This window comes from Lonchura striata, chromosome 5, assembly GCF_050655825.1.
Source record: "Lonchura striata isolate lonStrDom1 chromosome 5, ASM5065582v1, whole genome shotgun sequence".
NCBI classification, from domain to species: Eukaryota; Metazoa; Chordata; class Aves; order Passeriformes; family Estrildidae; genus Lonchura; species Lonchura striata.
Window position 1 is genome coordinate 69,052,350 of NC_140707.1, and position 16,439 is coordinate 69,068,788.

Consider the following 16,439-nt stretch of genomic DNA (forward strand, 5'->3'; position numbering starts at 1 on the left):
CTCTTCAGCTCACACCAGGAGGTGCCCAAACAGGGATCAGGCACCATCAGATGCTGGCAGCATGTTCCCAGAGGATCCAACTGTATCCTCATCCTCTCCCAAAGAGCAGAACTTCACAGTGCAATTCAGGACAGAGATATTCTGTGCAGTATCTAGAGCAAATTAAACCTCCCAGGCACAGCAGCAAACATGGATTTATTGATTCATGGAAAATGTCCTTATAAATTACTTCATTCAGAGCAACGGGACAAGACAAAACGAGGACTCTCCCCGGCAGTCAGAGGTTGCACTGTAGTCCTTTCAGTCCCACGTTCCAGCAGAAATCACTTTTTCTGAGCAGACATCTCTTACAGGGCTTTGGGGGGCTGGAAGAGGGCAAGACAGGGGCCAGTGCAGATCTGTGTCACATCTCACCTGGTCCCCACCTCTTTGCCCCACAGCAGGCAGAGCCAACAGATTATTTTTGCAAGCAAATAGGATAAAACCACTGCCTGACATCAGTTTCACAGCTGCAGAAACTCCATCCACACCTGCTGGCTTACACTGCAGGGCTGCAGCCACCAGGTGGGATGGGACACAGAGGCTGCTGCCCCCCAGCAACTTCCCAAACACCACCCCAGCTTCTGGGGGTCTACTCATAGGGTATACTCACTGTGGAAAAGGGAGGGGGGATTGTCTCCCTGGTGTGATGTGGCACAGATCCATTAGGATCTCTTCTGCTTTGTCCTCCTCCACCCCTATGAAGCTACCTTAAGAGTGTTTGCTCTGAAAGTGATTTCTCCTAGAGTATGGGGCTCCCAAAGACTGCAGCTTGTCGATCTTATCTGCTTCTCTTGCTACTGATGGCTTAATGTGCTTTCATCAAGCTCAAACTCCCTTCAGGTCTACCTGTGGTCTGCATTCAGGATGCTGAACCAAGGCTAAGGCCACTTTCTGCAAATGTTTGTTCCAATGGCCAAATGCAGCTCAAATATAAATAAATATCCAGATGTCCCCGTGCCTTGTTCAGGATTGCATGCACCTGGCTTTGGCTTCCAGGCATGGGCTGAAGAGCTGCTGGATGCCATTTTATAGCTTCTTGATGAAAAGGCAAGAGGAGCACTCCCATTGCCCAGCACAAAACATTTCCCCAGCTTTTATGCACATGCAGAACTTCCCTGCACACTCATCAGCCAAACCAGGGTCAGGCACTGCTCTTCCATCAGTGGTTCAGCAGCAGCCCTGCTTCCAAAATGCTTCTTTTGCTAATCACAGCTCAAAAAGCAGCAGCTGACAGAACCAGAGGACAAAGCTTGGAAGCTGCACCAAGGGAAATACCAGTTGGATATTAGGAAAAAGTTTTTTACAGAAAGGGTGATAAAGTTCTGGAATGGCTGCCCAGGGAAGTGGTGGAGTCACCATCCCTGGGTGTGTTTAACAAAGCCTGGATGTGGCACTGGGTGAGGTGTTGGGCCTGGGTTGGACTCGATGACCTTGAAGGTCTCTTCCAACCCAGTGATTCTGTGAAAATGCTATTCCACAGCTCCAAATCACTGCCTGTGCTCCCTGTCTCCTTCATTTTACCTCCTAGCTTTGCAAATCAGCACCAACCTGAGGCCCACTTAAAAAAAAACACCCAAGACACTGAGTCACGCTGTGCGATGCCTCCAGGATGGCACCCACCGAGGGCTTCTAGGAATGCCTCTGCCTGCTGTGAACTCCCCCGCTGGAAACATTAAAACTACAATTATCTCAGCAGATGAATAACCAGCACAGCATCTCTGGCAGCAGTGTGAGGCAGGGACTCCCAGCAGCAATGAGTTGAAGTTAGCAGGGCACTGAGGCACACACAGCTGTGTTTGTGGTCCTGTGCATCTCAGGCACCTCCACCCTGCCACGCTGCCTCACCCCTGCCCCCAAACACACCCTCAGTACTGATCAGCATTGTGATAAACAAACGTGTCTCATCACATCTATTCACTGAACCCACCTCGGAGGGGTTGCCATTCCCACGTGCATTGGTTTTGGGAGAGCCATTGGCATTTTATTCCCAAATCTCCGCTGTGATGTGGTCCCTTGGCTCCTCCCAGCCCCAGGGCACAGCTCCTGGCTCCTCAGCATCCTCCTGGCTGATGGACCCTGCAAGGGCAGGGAGGTGAGAGCTCACCTTTCTGAGCTGAAAACTGGCTCCACGGTGGAGAGCTGCTCTGCTCCAGAGACACCAGGAGAGAAGGAGAAACTGCCTTGCCCCTGGAGAGCAATCCTCTGCTTCCCTGAACTAACTGTAGCACTGCCACCGAAGACAAGGAGATGGTCTTTCACAGGTGAAGCTGATTTCCCCTACTTTTATCTAAAATTTGGGTCAGGCACCAATCTCTTCTCTGTGGTTGCCTATGATAGAACCTGAGGGAATGGGATGAATTTGTGTCAGGAGAGGTTTAGGCTGAATATTAGGGAAAGGTTCCTCCCCCAGAGGGTGACTGGGCACTGGAACAGGCTCCCCAGGGCACTGATCACAACACCAAACCTGAGAGAGTTCAAGGAACATTTGAACAACACTCTCAGGCACACGGTGTGATTCTTGGGATGTCCTGTGCAGGGGTGGAGTTGGGCTCAGTGATCCTTAAGGGTCCCTTCCAGCTCAGGACATTCCATGCTTCCATGATAATTTACCTCCCTTCTCCATCTGTAAGCCAAATCAGAGATAAAGCAGGTCAATGACTCAGTATTTTAGGAACCATGATGAGACATATATATATATATATATTTATTTTTTTTTAATTAAAGGGAAACTCATTTACTTAAACACTTCAATTGGCTTAATTATCCCAATCCAGGAGTTTGCTGGTGCATTTTTTTGTTTTGTTTCTTTTTAAATAACAAAAGCAATCATCCCAGGGAGGGCAAACATCCATTTCCCATGGAAGTCATCCAGGCTTTTCCCAGCATCCTGGGAGGGAGGAGCAGCAGAGTGTGAAGGGCTGGCACAGAGGTGGATAAGAGGGTTAAATCCAGCTGCTCAGAGATAAGCTGGTTATGCACCAGGGCAGCAAATGGGGGAATACAGCTTTGCCAGCCTCCAGCAAATATCTGCACAAGGCACTTGCATGGCTGACCCCGGGTATTTAACTCAGAAGTTGCCAATATTAGAGACCCCGAAGCCACATTTCACTAAAGTTCTCCTGACTAACTGTTTTCCTGGCTCCTCTGAAGCCAGCAACAGTGAGGACTGAAAAAATTAAGTGACTTTGAGGCCAGCATGGCAGGGAAGATGCAGCAGCACGTTTTACCTGTTGTTGTGACTTTCTGGTCTTTCGAGGTCACACTAGAAGAGTCTGAGATGCTGTCACACAGGACAAACCTCAGGAGATAAAGCAACCAAAGACCCACTCAGCAGCTCTGGCAGGGCACCCACACAGACAGAACAGGCATCTCCCATCACACAGCTTGTGTGTTGTGTGCCTAATCCCAGGAACACACATTCCCAGGTGGCACCTTTGGACTGACACATTAAATTTCACCACTGGCCTTTAATTTCCCTTTTGCCTTCCAAGACTAAAACTTCTTCCAATTGCTGCTCAAGCTGACCAACAGCTTTTTACTTTCCTTTGCATCCAGAAATACAGAACTACTGCTTCTGGGAATTATGCAAAGATGAAGAGGGACCTTTTCTCTGTCCTGGAGCCACCAGCCATGCCCAGGTAGGTGCAGCTCAGCCACTAAACTTCAAAACCTGTCAGACAATGGAAAGCTCATGGCTATGCTGGAATTCCTCGTGCTTCCAAAACCTGCATCACACAAAACTCTGCAGCTGGAGCACTCCCCACAGATGCCCACTGAGCATCCCACACTTTGCACCTGGCCCAGATGCAGGTAAGCAGGAGAGAGTTTCAGCCATGGGACGCCCCAATCCCGTTCTTCTCCCGGCTCCATCTGGAGGCAGCCAGCCTCATCCCTTGTTAGTGTGATTTCCATAATCAAAAAGGGAGTTAGCCTCCATAACCACAACCCAAAGGGTATATTTAGCTCAACTGGAAGACAAAGGAAATCATGTCCACCACAGATTAAATCAGCTGAGCCTGCTTACGCCAGGAGCACACGTCTGCCACCCATGGCAGCTCCCACGGATTTATTTCCAGCTCCACACTTTAGTGGTCCCCCATGGAGGAACAGACCTGCTCCACCAAAGCTCTGGAAAGCAAAGAGGTGGAAGAATGGGTTCAACAGGTTTCCAAAGCCTTGGGCAGGACACAGTCTCTCGCAAGGGTTTGTGTCATCTGTCTACACCCTGGAGCCACGGCATGGGATGAGGTGCAGGAACCCACATGGGGCTGCACCTCCTTCAGCCCACAGCGAGGAAGAGGATGCCAGGAAACCCTGGGGGACCCTCTGAAACCACCCCAGAGCCCAGCTCTAGCGTGTCCCCTGCACCCCAGCACAGTATAGGAGGGAGAGGACATTCCCCTCACTGTCTTCAGGACCTTTCCTTCATGTCTGCCTCCCAGGAAAAGGTTCATTTCTCCTGCCTCATTTCCATGGATATAATTTCACCCCCCACCTCCTTTGCTGCAGTCTCACGCAACTCAAAGACGCAGCCAAAGACGTGGTTATTTTTACATTTTCCTCCCAGGAGATGGCATCTCCACAGGGCACGGCTGCCATGCCTCATCAGATCACGACACCAAACTGCCTCAGCCCCACGACAGCAGGATGAAGTCATGGGGACACTCTGCCACCAGGTATTTTTCTGTCTCACTGGCATCAAAACTCAGCAGCTTTTCAGTCAAGAGCGTCCCAAAAAAGCAAAACAGCACCAGTCCTGGAGGTTGTTCCAGCTTCTCTCTCCGTAACTCCCACCCAACACCGAAACCATCTTCCAGTCATCCCAGTTTTAGATTTTTCTGAGGCTTTTGCAGTTGTCATGGAACCCTGGAAGGCACTTGCTTCATCCACATTCAGATCTTTGTGGATTCAAGATTCCCAAATTTCCCCAGGGCAAAAAGTGACTGGGTTTGGCCATGCCATGATGTCAAGGTCCACAGCATGACCTCCTTGATGTGGCACATGGGCTCCAGCACAGCATTCCATGTCTTTACACCCACATCTCTTATTGGGCACTTTTACACAGGGAGAAGGAAAAAAGCAACACTTCCATGAATAACCCAACAGCTTTTGGAATTTAGGGTGTGGGGAGATGGAGAGCAAAATTTTAGGCACGCAGGGAAAAGCTGGTTTGTTCTTTTTGTGTTCTCTTGTCCCTAGGAGAGTTCCAAGTGGGGCAGAAGGGTGATCTGCTGCATGTCACAGCACATCTGCAGCAGCTACACCCTGCAAGTTCACCCAGTGTTTTCCTTTCTCCCTTTCCCTGAGATCACTCTTGCCATCATTTGTGCCTAACAGCGAGGCCAGGCATGTAGGGAAGAAAGTACCACCTGTGCATGGCTTATCTGTAGCTACTTTACAAATAAAAGTGATCATAATGAACGCTCGCACCCTAGAAGAAATCCTAGCGCCCTTCCCCCTCCTACACCTCCCAAAGCAGAGCACAGATCCAGCTGCTCTGCAGCCTTATCTTGATGCAGAAACAGTCTGGGACAGAGATAGAAGGGCTCCCCGAAGGCTCAGCTTATTAAAGGCATCTTTCCTTAATCGGTTCTCTTCAAAAACATCGCGCTGAAGCGCCGTTCCCGGACTGGTTTTCATCACAGCAGCAGCAAACACCCCCAGCCTGGCGAGGTCGTGTGTCCCCCTGGAAAGCCAAAGGGTTTTCCAAGCTAAAAAGCAGCCTAAGACCAGACAGATCTACCCAAGCCAAGGCACTTTGAGGGACCTGCAGCTGAGAGTCACCAGCAGCTCCCAAACACACCTTTGCTGTCACCCCAGGGATGTCACAGGAATGGGGGTCAGCACAGTAATGAAGTCCACGGGATGCTCCTTCTTTATCCAGCAGCTTTTCCCTGCAACCCCACTCCTGCTGCTGCAGGGGATTGCACACTTGCAGTCAAACACTGCTAATCCCAGGTTTCAAGAACCAGAGCTACAAAACAACCACACAAAGAGGCAGCAGCTCACACGCATCCCGCATCCCGGGAACCTCCCTGCAGCCAACGCCTCTCTGTTTATCCAACACAAGATCTTCCCTCCTTCAGCTATTTCCATCCCACCCTGCTATTAATGGATGCAGAAGGCGGTTGGGTGAGGCGTTTGACAAAAATCTCATTTAGAGATCAAGACAAGCTTAATTGGTTTCTAGCCAGACCTGCACAAAGATGGGTTACTCCACAAATACAGTTGCTAATCTGCTCATTATACTCCCTAAACTCCCACCCACAAAGAAAAAGAAACTAAAGCAAAGATGCACAAAAGAATGCAGGATTTTGAACGTGTTACTTCCAGCTAGGAACACATCACGATTCTACAAGAACAAGAGCTTTGCTTTTCTTTGAAGGAAAAGGATAACCAAGCAGTAAACAAAGTAACAACAAAAAGACCTAACACAGATTAGATCTGTATTTTCCACTGGCAATCCCCAGCCATTCTTGAAGAGCATTTCCAGCAGCTATTGTTTCTGTGGGCAGGCAGAAGCAGGGGAAAAGCTTACACGGCCAAGGAGACGTCATGTCACAAGTGACAGAGTAGAAAGGACGGGGAACCTCGTGATTAAAAAGCACAGGACTGAAACCCCGGAGAGCTGAATTCACTTCCGAACTTGCTGTAAAAAAAAAAAAAAAAATAAATTCGCGAATTTCCTGTGTGATCACATCCTAGATGATTTATTCAAAACCTAGTGTTGAAAAGCCAAGGGAGGGGGAAGGAAGCAGGAGGAGGAAGGGGAAGACACGGTCCTGTGGGCTTTTAATAAACTTGGGGTTAGAGCAGCACTGGCAAGCTGTGAACATCCATCAGTGTTGGGCACTGCATGACCTGGAGTGGTGCTGGGAAAGCTCTGAGTATCCCACAAGCTCAGGTGAGAGCCTGCCCTGCTGCTGTGCCCAGGTGTGTGCCATGGGCTCACATCCCACAGGCTTCTGTATCGCTGGAGTCCCAGCAGAAACACAGCCACGTGCAAAACGGGAAGTTTGGGGATGGCTTCCCCTCCTGGAGCTACACGAGGATTGAGAAGCAAGAATATAAAGCTGCCCCCGAATGCAGCGTGTTGTAAATCAGCCACAGCCCAGCTCCAGCGCTGCAGAGCAGCTGCAGCAGCAGCACAGGTAGAGGCAGGTGATGAAAGCCTGCCTCTTTGGTTACAACCTTCTCCCTCGTGCAGCAGCCCAGGACTCCCAGCTCCAGCAGAGAAGGGCTGCTTATTTTCCTGAAAGCCAGCCAGTTCTGCTAGGCGGGAAGCACTGCACCCACGGGAGAGCTGAGCTGCGGATCCTTGCAGGACAGAGCCAAAGACAAGGCCAGAGCCAGAAAGGACAGGGGTCCTTTCTTTCCTGGGACCTTTACAGCAACGTCCCCTGAGCTCCAGAGCACCTTTCCAGGGCCTTTTCCAGCAGGTGAGTTCAGAGTAGTGAAGAGATACAGAAAGGTGTTTTTCCAAGATCTTCAGCCACGATGGGTGAGCACAAACCCAAGGCTTGGTGCAAACAGCAGCCCAGTCTCTGGCATTGGACAAGAGCTTCCAGGCACGGAGATGTGGCGTTGGTGCTGTCCCAAAATGCTGCTGTGGGAAACTCAGGGTGAACAGATTCAAATTTTCCCTTTCAGCAGCGACTCAAGCTGTAATTAGCAGCACTGAGTCCAACCCAGGGGCTGGATAAGGACATTCCCGTGACATATCTGACAAGGCGACTATTGGATATATTTTCCTTGGCTTTTTTCCTCTTTGGAAAAATGAGCACCCATTTTTCACAGGTCTTTTTTCCCTCACGCTCCATATTGTCTGGAGTCAGTTTCCCAGAGAAAGGGCATACAATTCAGAATACACTGTAACAGCCCATAACCACAGCTGGAGCTGGGGTCTTGCCATCCCCAGGGATGGGTCCCTCCTTAATTATCCCACACCTCCTGGCATACTGGGGATGCCAGAAGACACAGTCTCAGTTTGACTTTCACCAAAGTGAAAAACACAGTCCAAAACCACAAGGCAAAAGTAAAATAAAAACATGAACATGAGGCAACTGAGCTACAGCTGCAAGACACATCATCACCACTGTCTCACACTTCTCTCACCTAGATCAGCCTCATCCCCAGAGCAAAACCAACAAGACTTCCTGTGATGCAACTACAAGCAGTCCTTTGGAAATCAATCCAGAGAATTTTGAGGCTGAAGTCCCTCTTTACTGTCTTTTTCTCGCTATGAAAGCTGTCATGCTATAGAATGGCTTCAAAAGCCTGGATGTAAGGTAAGTCCTAGTATGGCAGCTAAGGGAATGGCACAATTCCATGACTAAGTAATCCTCATCATAGCCTGTCACACATCACTGCAGTTTGAACACAGCTATGACCATCACGTCATCAATTAAGAACTGATAAATTTTGCTGAACCTGGTAAGTGGAAGAGCAACATTTAATACATAAGTAAATGGGGAAAAAAACAATAAGCATAATGGCTCAATTCTAGCCCCAGCCCCAAAAGCAGAACTCACTGTAGGGATTACAATATTTAGCATGCTCCAAAAATTTTCCTCAACATTTTTTTGCTCCATGTGATGGGCAGGGATTTCTCATGCCTCCAGAGCCACCAGCTACTTCGCATGCAATTTGCCAGCAGCACTCTCCATGGAAAAATAGATGGAGCTCATAAATGGATCCGAGTGGTCCCCAGAAAGGTTCCAGTCTCTTTGCTGAGTGCCTCCAAAATGCTGGGACAAGGAGAGAGCATGCTGAGGTCTGAAAACCAATCTCCCAGACCTGGAGAGCTTTGGTAAGCAAATGGCTTGCGTAAAGTTTCTGTCAGAACACCCACTTGAAGCGCTGGCATTGTAAACAAGGTTGCTCCAGAGGCACCTGGGATTAGCACTGTTCAAACAGTCCTTGGCACGACTTACCGGAGTGCCCAGGAACAGATTTGCAAGTTCAGCTTTTCTCCTGCCTGGAACCTCAGAACAACACCAGAGCTCCGACAGCCTTAACCCTTCTGTCTCCTACACGGAGCAGGGATGAGCATGGCAGGAGCCCTGTGCTTGATCAAAGTACTCAGTGGAAGAAGAAAATCCAAGGAGGCAGCACCGTGGGGCTGCTTTTTTCCTGAGTTTCAGGATGAGATCCAACACCAGGCTGTCTATGAGCAAGCTGGGCACAGGAGTGTCCCTCTGCAGGAGCACGGCAGCTGAGAGCGATGCATGGGATATGCAGGGAGAACAGTGCCAAGCCAGACAGGACAGCTGAACAACACCAGGCACCCTGAAGGCTTACCCTGCTATCAAGGCACAGAGCAGCTCTCTTCCCTACACTGGGCACACAAACCAAGGCACTCCTCATGCCTCGGGGGCAGAGGGAAGGAAACCTCAGCCAACCAAGCGTCCTTTGCATGCGATTCCTGTGGAAGCCAGGCACGACAAGGGTACTCACCTTCCCTGACACATCCCTCCCACCCTCAGCTCTGGCAAGAAGGTGCTGTGGTTTCCAGGAGCAGCAGCAGCATGAAACAACAGGAACATGAAGGATGACTGGAGTCACGGCAGGGAAAGCTTTACACAAACAGATTTACAGTCGCTTCCATCCACACAAGCATCCTTGAAGGAAACAGCTGCACCGGACCACAGCTGACATAGACTCTCCAGGATGGGACATGAGTTCCTCTAAGCACCATTCATTAAGTTGATGCTGAGGCCAAGCACTCAAAAAAAAAAAAAAAAAAAGCCACACCTCATGTCTAGGTAAAAGTCAGATGGATGTGCAGCTCCAGAAAGCCACCTCAGAAAGGTATGGAAAAAAGAAAAACACTCAGGAGCAGCAGCAGGGCAGACCCATCATGGACTGAATTCCATGTCACATAACACAACACAGACAGAAAACATCCCCCTGCACTGCCTCCATGGCCATGCCACAGCAAACAATTAATCTTGCTTGTCTGGGGTGGGGAAATGGTCTCTGGACTCTTCCTCCATCCTCCTCCTCCTCCCTGCTGGAGCTGTGAGGAAAGCCTGCCAACAGAGTTTGCCTGTAACAGGCACCAAGCTGCTAGAAAATCACCTGAGCGACATAAAACATCTTTCTACACCCTCCTGGAACACACTGCACTCTCCTTCTCACACCTCAGACCCGAGTGGCTGCAGATCACACCCCTGAACAATGCCCCTCTACATCCCCCATTTTCACACTCCAGGTTTTTGGGGTTTTTTTCATGAAATAAATTTTTTAAAATACATTTTAAAATAAAATAAATTTACTTTTAAGTAAATATTTAAAAATTAATTTTAATTTTTGAGTTAAAAATTTAAAAAAATCTCCTCCCAGCCCAAGTGGTGCAAAGCTGGCTCCCAGGTGCAGAGCACAGCCCCAGCTCCCCTGCCCTGCAGCCTCAGCATAGGGACAGTTGTGTTCCTGCCCAAAAACAGTGTGAGGATTTTCCTGCTTGGGAACAGTCTGCCCTCAAATGCTCAACCCTCCAACTCTGCTCACTAAAGGGGAGACAAGCTGATCCTCACTCCTGCAAAACATCGGAGGAACCCACACCCTGCAGAGCCTTCCCCAAAAGCTGCCAAGTTCCGTAGCTCAGTTTTGCATATTGGTACAGAGCCCAGCTGCTGGTGTTTCGCACACCACCCCCCAGAGTCTGCCTCTGAATGGCACAATTTTGAATTTTTTCCTTTTGCCATACTGCCCCAAGGCAGGATCTGCCAGCAGCCCTGCCCATCGCTACGGGAAACAGGATGAAAGCCCTATGTGAAAGATGAGCAGCAGGGAGCAGGAACACCAGGAGATCCCACTGTGTTCTCCTGTGCTCTCCTAGGGATGGGCACAGGCCAGGTGGATTAATTGAGTCCTTCCCCTCTCTTTACCTCACCAATCTCTGGCTGTTGCCAAGCTGTTCTGAGCTTTGGCACGGCTGCTTTCCACCCAGGGCCCGCACAAAAGGCGATGAGGAGCCTCAGTGCAGAATTCCTGGCAGCAGCCCAAACCCAGAGGTCGGTAATTGGGTCACTGGGTTCAGCTTCCGAAAACCATTCCTTCAGGAGGTGTGGTAAACGCAGGCACCGTCGGCAGACGGAGCCGGACACTCCTGCAGCTCCTCCACCACTCCTGCAGCTCCTCCACCACACCCTCCACACCTTATTTCATTACCTGCTCATGAAAGCACTCGGTGGCACAGGGACAGAGCAGCCTGGACAGGGAGAGCCCCGACTTGCCAGCTGCGTGCACGGGGGAGACATGATTCAGGTGAGCAGCACGTAGCTGAAAGCACATCATCGCTATGCAGCGCTCAGCCCCAGGAATGCAGAAGGGAAACATGAAGCCACTTGTCTGGCACGGCAAATAACCCTTCAATCATCTGCCAGGCCCTGCCGGGGAGCTCTGGGTTGGGAAAGAGAGGATTTCTCCAGCCAGCAACGCACCAGCTCTTACCAGCCGCGCCACGAGGCGCTGCAGCGCTTCCTCCGCCTCTGCAAGTCAGCTCCAAACACAAAAAAATAAAAATTCAAGCAGCAGTGAAGCAAGTGGCGTGTACTGCAGGAAGAGAAGAGGTTTGAAGAGCAACCAGCATTGGCAGCCATGGGCACTGGCAGGATGAGCAGCAGCTGGTGGGTAAGAACACGCCTGTCCAACACCGCCCTTCCAGCGGTCACGGCAATGTTTTGAACACAGGTTCTCAAGGCAACTCCGCCACGAGGAGCAGAACGTGGAGAAACCTTCTGAGTCACGGTCACATTGGTTCCCCAGTGAGTGTCTCTAGGCTGGGCCACCCCATCCAGTTTGGCTGACTCAGGAAGGGACCATGAGCAACCTCGTCTCCTGGGTGTTCCAGGCAGCACAAACCTCCTCTATTTAATATATTTACCATAAACTCCTCCCAAAAGGCTGAGGGTGAACACAGGAGGGAGCACAAACAGGATAATCAGAGACTCATGTGAGGGCACAGAGGTTGCTCCAGACCTGGGAACAGCATGGAACAGATGCCTTTGGGAATGACCTGACCCAACCCCACCATGAGGAAAACACAGGCCAGATATTCAGACAACTTCAGGCACTAATCTGGTTAATTTGCTATAATTCAGGTGGCTGGTGTTCAGGCCACACCAATCATGAAACAAAGTGCTGTCAGCTCAGATCCTGAAACTCTTCAGTCAACTAACCACGTCCTTACAGTGTGCCAGGGCCGTTTCTCTCATTTCCAGCTCCTCTGGTTTTCTTCTCAGCAGCCACAAAGATCTGAAAGCTTTATGACCCACTGAGCTGAGATTTTCTGAGCTACCCCAGAACTCCTGGTTCCTCAGTGAATTCCAGAATGTTATAATGCCACAAGGACAGAAGATACCAAGTGCAAATGGTCTCCTGAGAGGGCAGGAAGGTTACGTAGGCACCAGCACAGCTTTTATCCCAATTAAGGAAGAAAGAAAAGAAGAATCAAAGGCAAACAGCAAATTACAACATATATCTGGCAAGGGGCTGTGGAGCCTCTAATTTCTGCATTAAATAGAAAGTTGGAAATCATAGAATCAAAGAATGGTTTGAGTTGGAATGGACCCTAAAGACCATCTGGTTCCAACCCCCTTCCCCTAGTTTAGGTTGCTCAAAGAATATGTCATGAAGGGTGAGGGAACTAATGCAATACTCAGAAAAGCTTCTGGTGGAATATTTAATGACTTTCCAACCCTTAACTAGCTGTTTCTCTCATCCCCTAGTATGTTAAATACATAGACCGAGTAGATCTATGTGACTTAGCATCTAAATTAACCAACACACAAGTCAGGATCAGGCATTCAGTATTTCTGCCCCAACTTACAGCCCTTTGCTTAGATCAGCTCCTATTTTTTCAGCATAGCACTGACATCTGTTGTGTTGCATGAGTGAAAAGTACATATATGATTAAAAGATAGGGGGAAAAGAGAGAAGGGGGGAAAAAAATCAATGTGGACATGACTTGAATTTTGTGGCATTAGGCTGCTACGACTTGCAAATAAACAGCTGTCCCAGCAGGTCCGTGCAAGCTTAACAGCACAGCAGTAAAACACAAGGTTTTTCTTCCCCTTTAAAAGGGTTTTACTTATATAAAAAAGTATATTTTTATAAGAAAATAAATTGCAGGTTGAAGAATCATAGTTAGGTCACACTCAATTCCAGAAGAACAAGCACATCCTGCTTCACATGGCCTCACCAGTCACTCCACAGCAGTGGCAGCTTTCTGAAGCCAAGTTAAGATATTTAATTACCAGCATCAAGTCAGAAACCAAAGCGTCCAACAAAATCCTCATTTGTGAGCGAAGGCTGCAGAAATGCTGTTCAGCAGGCTTTGGCAATCTGCAAAGCTGACAGCTGGATGCCCTGGCTTATCGGCTGCTAGAGCACACGCGGAAAAAAGCTCTGAATAGTTGCAGTGCCGAGCGAGCCTTCCAGGCAGCCCCGCCAGCCTCTTAAAAAGGCTCACAGAAATAGGCAGGCTTCATTTTATTAATACTTCAGAGATAAAAGTGGCCGTGTAGGAGCAGCTCAGTGGGTGTCTGTGCAGGAGGAGGATGGGCAGACCACTCACTCTGGGTGGTACATCTGTCAGGATCCCCACACAACCCGTTCAGGTTGTAAATGCACCACTGTGCAACCTGGGCACGTGGTGGGCTGCTCCAAGTGCATCCCCCTTTAGGGATGGACCCAGCAGGGATGGTCATGCATGGAAACTTGAAAGCAGGAAGATGGAGCAAGAGGAGCTATGCTGCTGGCTGGCTGACAAACAAAATTTGTGGGAAGCCCAGCTGCCCCACAGCTCCATGTCCCCACTGCCTTGGGCTCCTCAGCTGTGACATGACAGCGCGGGAAAACTGGAGGAAGGAACCAAAACAAAGCACAGAAGCAAAGGGAGATAATCACAATCCAGTTAGACCAGCTGTCCCCTGGTCTGGCCTGTCCTCACCGTTCCTGCTCCCTCTTGCACCCCTGCCACAAACAAAGGGTCAGATAAGGAGCCAGCTCAGGTCAAGACCGGTTTGACTCCGTTTCAAGCCCAGGGGAGCGGATTCAGCGCTGATTTTACACCTCACCCATCCTGTTTGCCTCCCCGGGGCAGAGGCCAGTACATAGAGCAGGGTGCACGCCTGGCTGGCTGGACCCAAAAATCCCAGGGCCGTGTCAGGGCAGCACCGGCAGAGCCACACACCAGCTGAGCGCTGGCCAGAGCCAGGAAGTGTCACTGCTTCCTCCTGTCCCGGTGTCACACCACACTGGGCGGTCAGAGATCGCGGACTTTGGCTTTTGCTTCCTGCTCCTGACAGAGCAGGGCAGGTCCCAGCATATGGCCATGGGGAGAGCAGGGTGAGTCACTCATTAATCCAGGAACAGCAAGGTGGATGTCTGACCTGCGGGTTTGGGGGGAAACGCACGCCAAAACAAACTGCAGTGCTCGTGGAAAGAGGTCCAGATGCTGCAGGACACATCTACTCCTAATGGGACTCAAAGAGGGGCAGGCAGGGAATGCCAATAGCTTTGGAATACATTGGTTTTGGTTTTTGGCAAGGGAGGATAATGAGGTTGCACTACGGTTGACCACTGAGGCATTAATACACACCAGCACTTGATTTTGTACACAGTATCAGAATCAACCTCTAGAGAGGGAGAAAAGAAAACCAATGGCTTCTCCTTCTCCATGCAGCCAGGAGAAGCTGCCTGGCTGTACAATGCCGGGCATCTGCAGTGCTCAGGCCTGGTCAAAACCACAAGGACAGCCTGTGCCATGGACTGCCCTCTCCCCAGCACCTGCAAAAGGAGACTTGGCTGCACCCCGTGATCTTCCACCTGCCTCCGATTTCCACGGGGAGCCCCTTGCCCCCAGTTTGGCAAGCACAGCCCTGTCGGTTCACGTGGCTTTTGTTAGGAGGCACATTATTGTCACATTATTATCTGTCTGTGCCTTAAATTAACCTTGATCACTTAAAGATGCATAAAGACTGTTTCACACCAGCACCAATGCAAGAGGCAGTGTGGTGTGAAAGCCATGAGGGTTGCAGACCCCAGGGACCAAACCCCACTGGTCACACTGAAGACTTCATGCCAAGTAAAGCACCAGGATCCGACCACAGCCACAGCACAGCAATGGCAGCCAACCCTCAAGGCTCCATGCAGCAGGAGCATTGTCCCTCCTCCAGGGAGACCCCTGACCAGAATCCTCCCTCCCAGAATTTCTGGGCGGGTGCAGCCAGTGACAGACCGGACCTCCTCACCTGGTGCCTGAGCCATACACATGCTTGTAGCCAAGCCATAGCCCAACACCGGCACATGCCAAAATCCTACTCCCACATCAAAGCATCGGCCGGACAAGAGCACGCCTGCAGCAAAATGTGTGACACCAGCACCAGAGGCTTGGCACACACAGATGATGGGGCAGCCCCGAACTGCCGTGCCTGTGGGGAGGCACTCACGAAGCTGAGATTCCCCAAAGCCCGCGGGAGCCCCACCAGGGGGGTCACACCGGTGGTGTGGGAGTCGCCGCAGGGGTGGGAGCCGCCGTGCCAGCCGGCGCCGGGGCTGCAGCAGCCTCCGGAGGCGTTGCCATGGAGAAGGCAGCGCAGCAGCAGCATCCCGCATCCCACGCCCCCGCCTGGGCGCCCCCTGCCCGGCGCCCACGGGGCTGGGCACCGCCCGGGACCCGCCGGGGCCGGGGGAGCCGCCGTGCTCCGGGGGACCCGCCGTGCTCCGGGGGACACGCCGTGCTCCGGGGCGCCGGCAGCGGAGCGGGCTCCGCGGGGCCCGGGCGCTCCCCCCGGGGCAACAGCTCCACGCAGCGCCCGGGGCGGGGTGGGACGCGGGCTCGCCTCCCTCCCCACGGCGAGGAAAAGGCAGAAAAGCGCCGGCTCCCGGTGCTCCCGAACCCCTCCGCAGCACGGCCGCGGGCTACGGGAGAAGGGCAACACACTCCGCCGAAAGCCCCGCAAAGCGAAAGGGAGGAGCGCCGAGGGGCTCGGAGCACTCACCGCAGCGCGGCCGCCGTTCCTGCCGGGGCGGAGAGCTCTGTGCCCGCTGCCCGCCGTTCCTGCCGGGGCGGAGAGCTGTGTGCCCGCTGCCCGCCGTTCCTGCCGGGGCGGAGAGCTCTGTGCCCGCCGTTCCTGCCGGGGCGGAGAGCTCTGTGCCCGCCGTTCCTGCCGGGGCGGAGAGCTCTGTGCCCGCTGCCCGCCGTTCCTGCCGGGGCGGAGGGCTCGCTGCCCGCCCGCCGTACCTGCCGGCGCGGCGCTGCGCTGCGCGGCGCGGAGCCCGCCCGGCCCCTGCCCACAATGGGCCGCGCCCGCCCCGCCCGGCGCGCTGGCGTCAGCGCCCGCCCGCCGCCGGGACTCGCGGTGACGCGCGGGGCGGGGGCTCCGCCACCG

General features: G+C 51.9%; 1 protein-coding gene across 2 annotated transcripts in view; it reads right to left on the reverse strand.

The window, feature by feature from the left end:
• The window catches only part of DAAM1 (dishevelled associated activator of morphogenesis 1), a 91,345-nt gene extending 75,157 nt beyond the window's left edge, over positions 1–16,188 (reverse strand). For both annotated transcript variants that reach the window (XM_077783912.2, XM_077783911.2), the window contains exon 1: positions 16,050–16,188. The gene's annotated coding sequence lies outside the window, so the exon portion shown is untranslated. The remainder of the gene's footprint in view (positions 1–16,049) is intronic.
• Between the last annotated feature and the right edge of the window lie 251 nt (positions 16,189–16,439).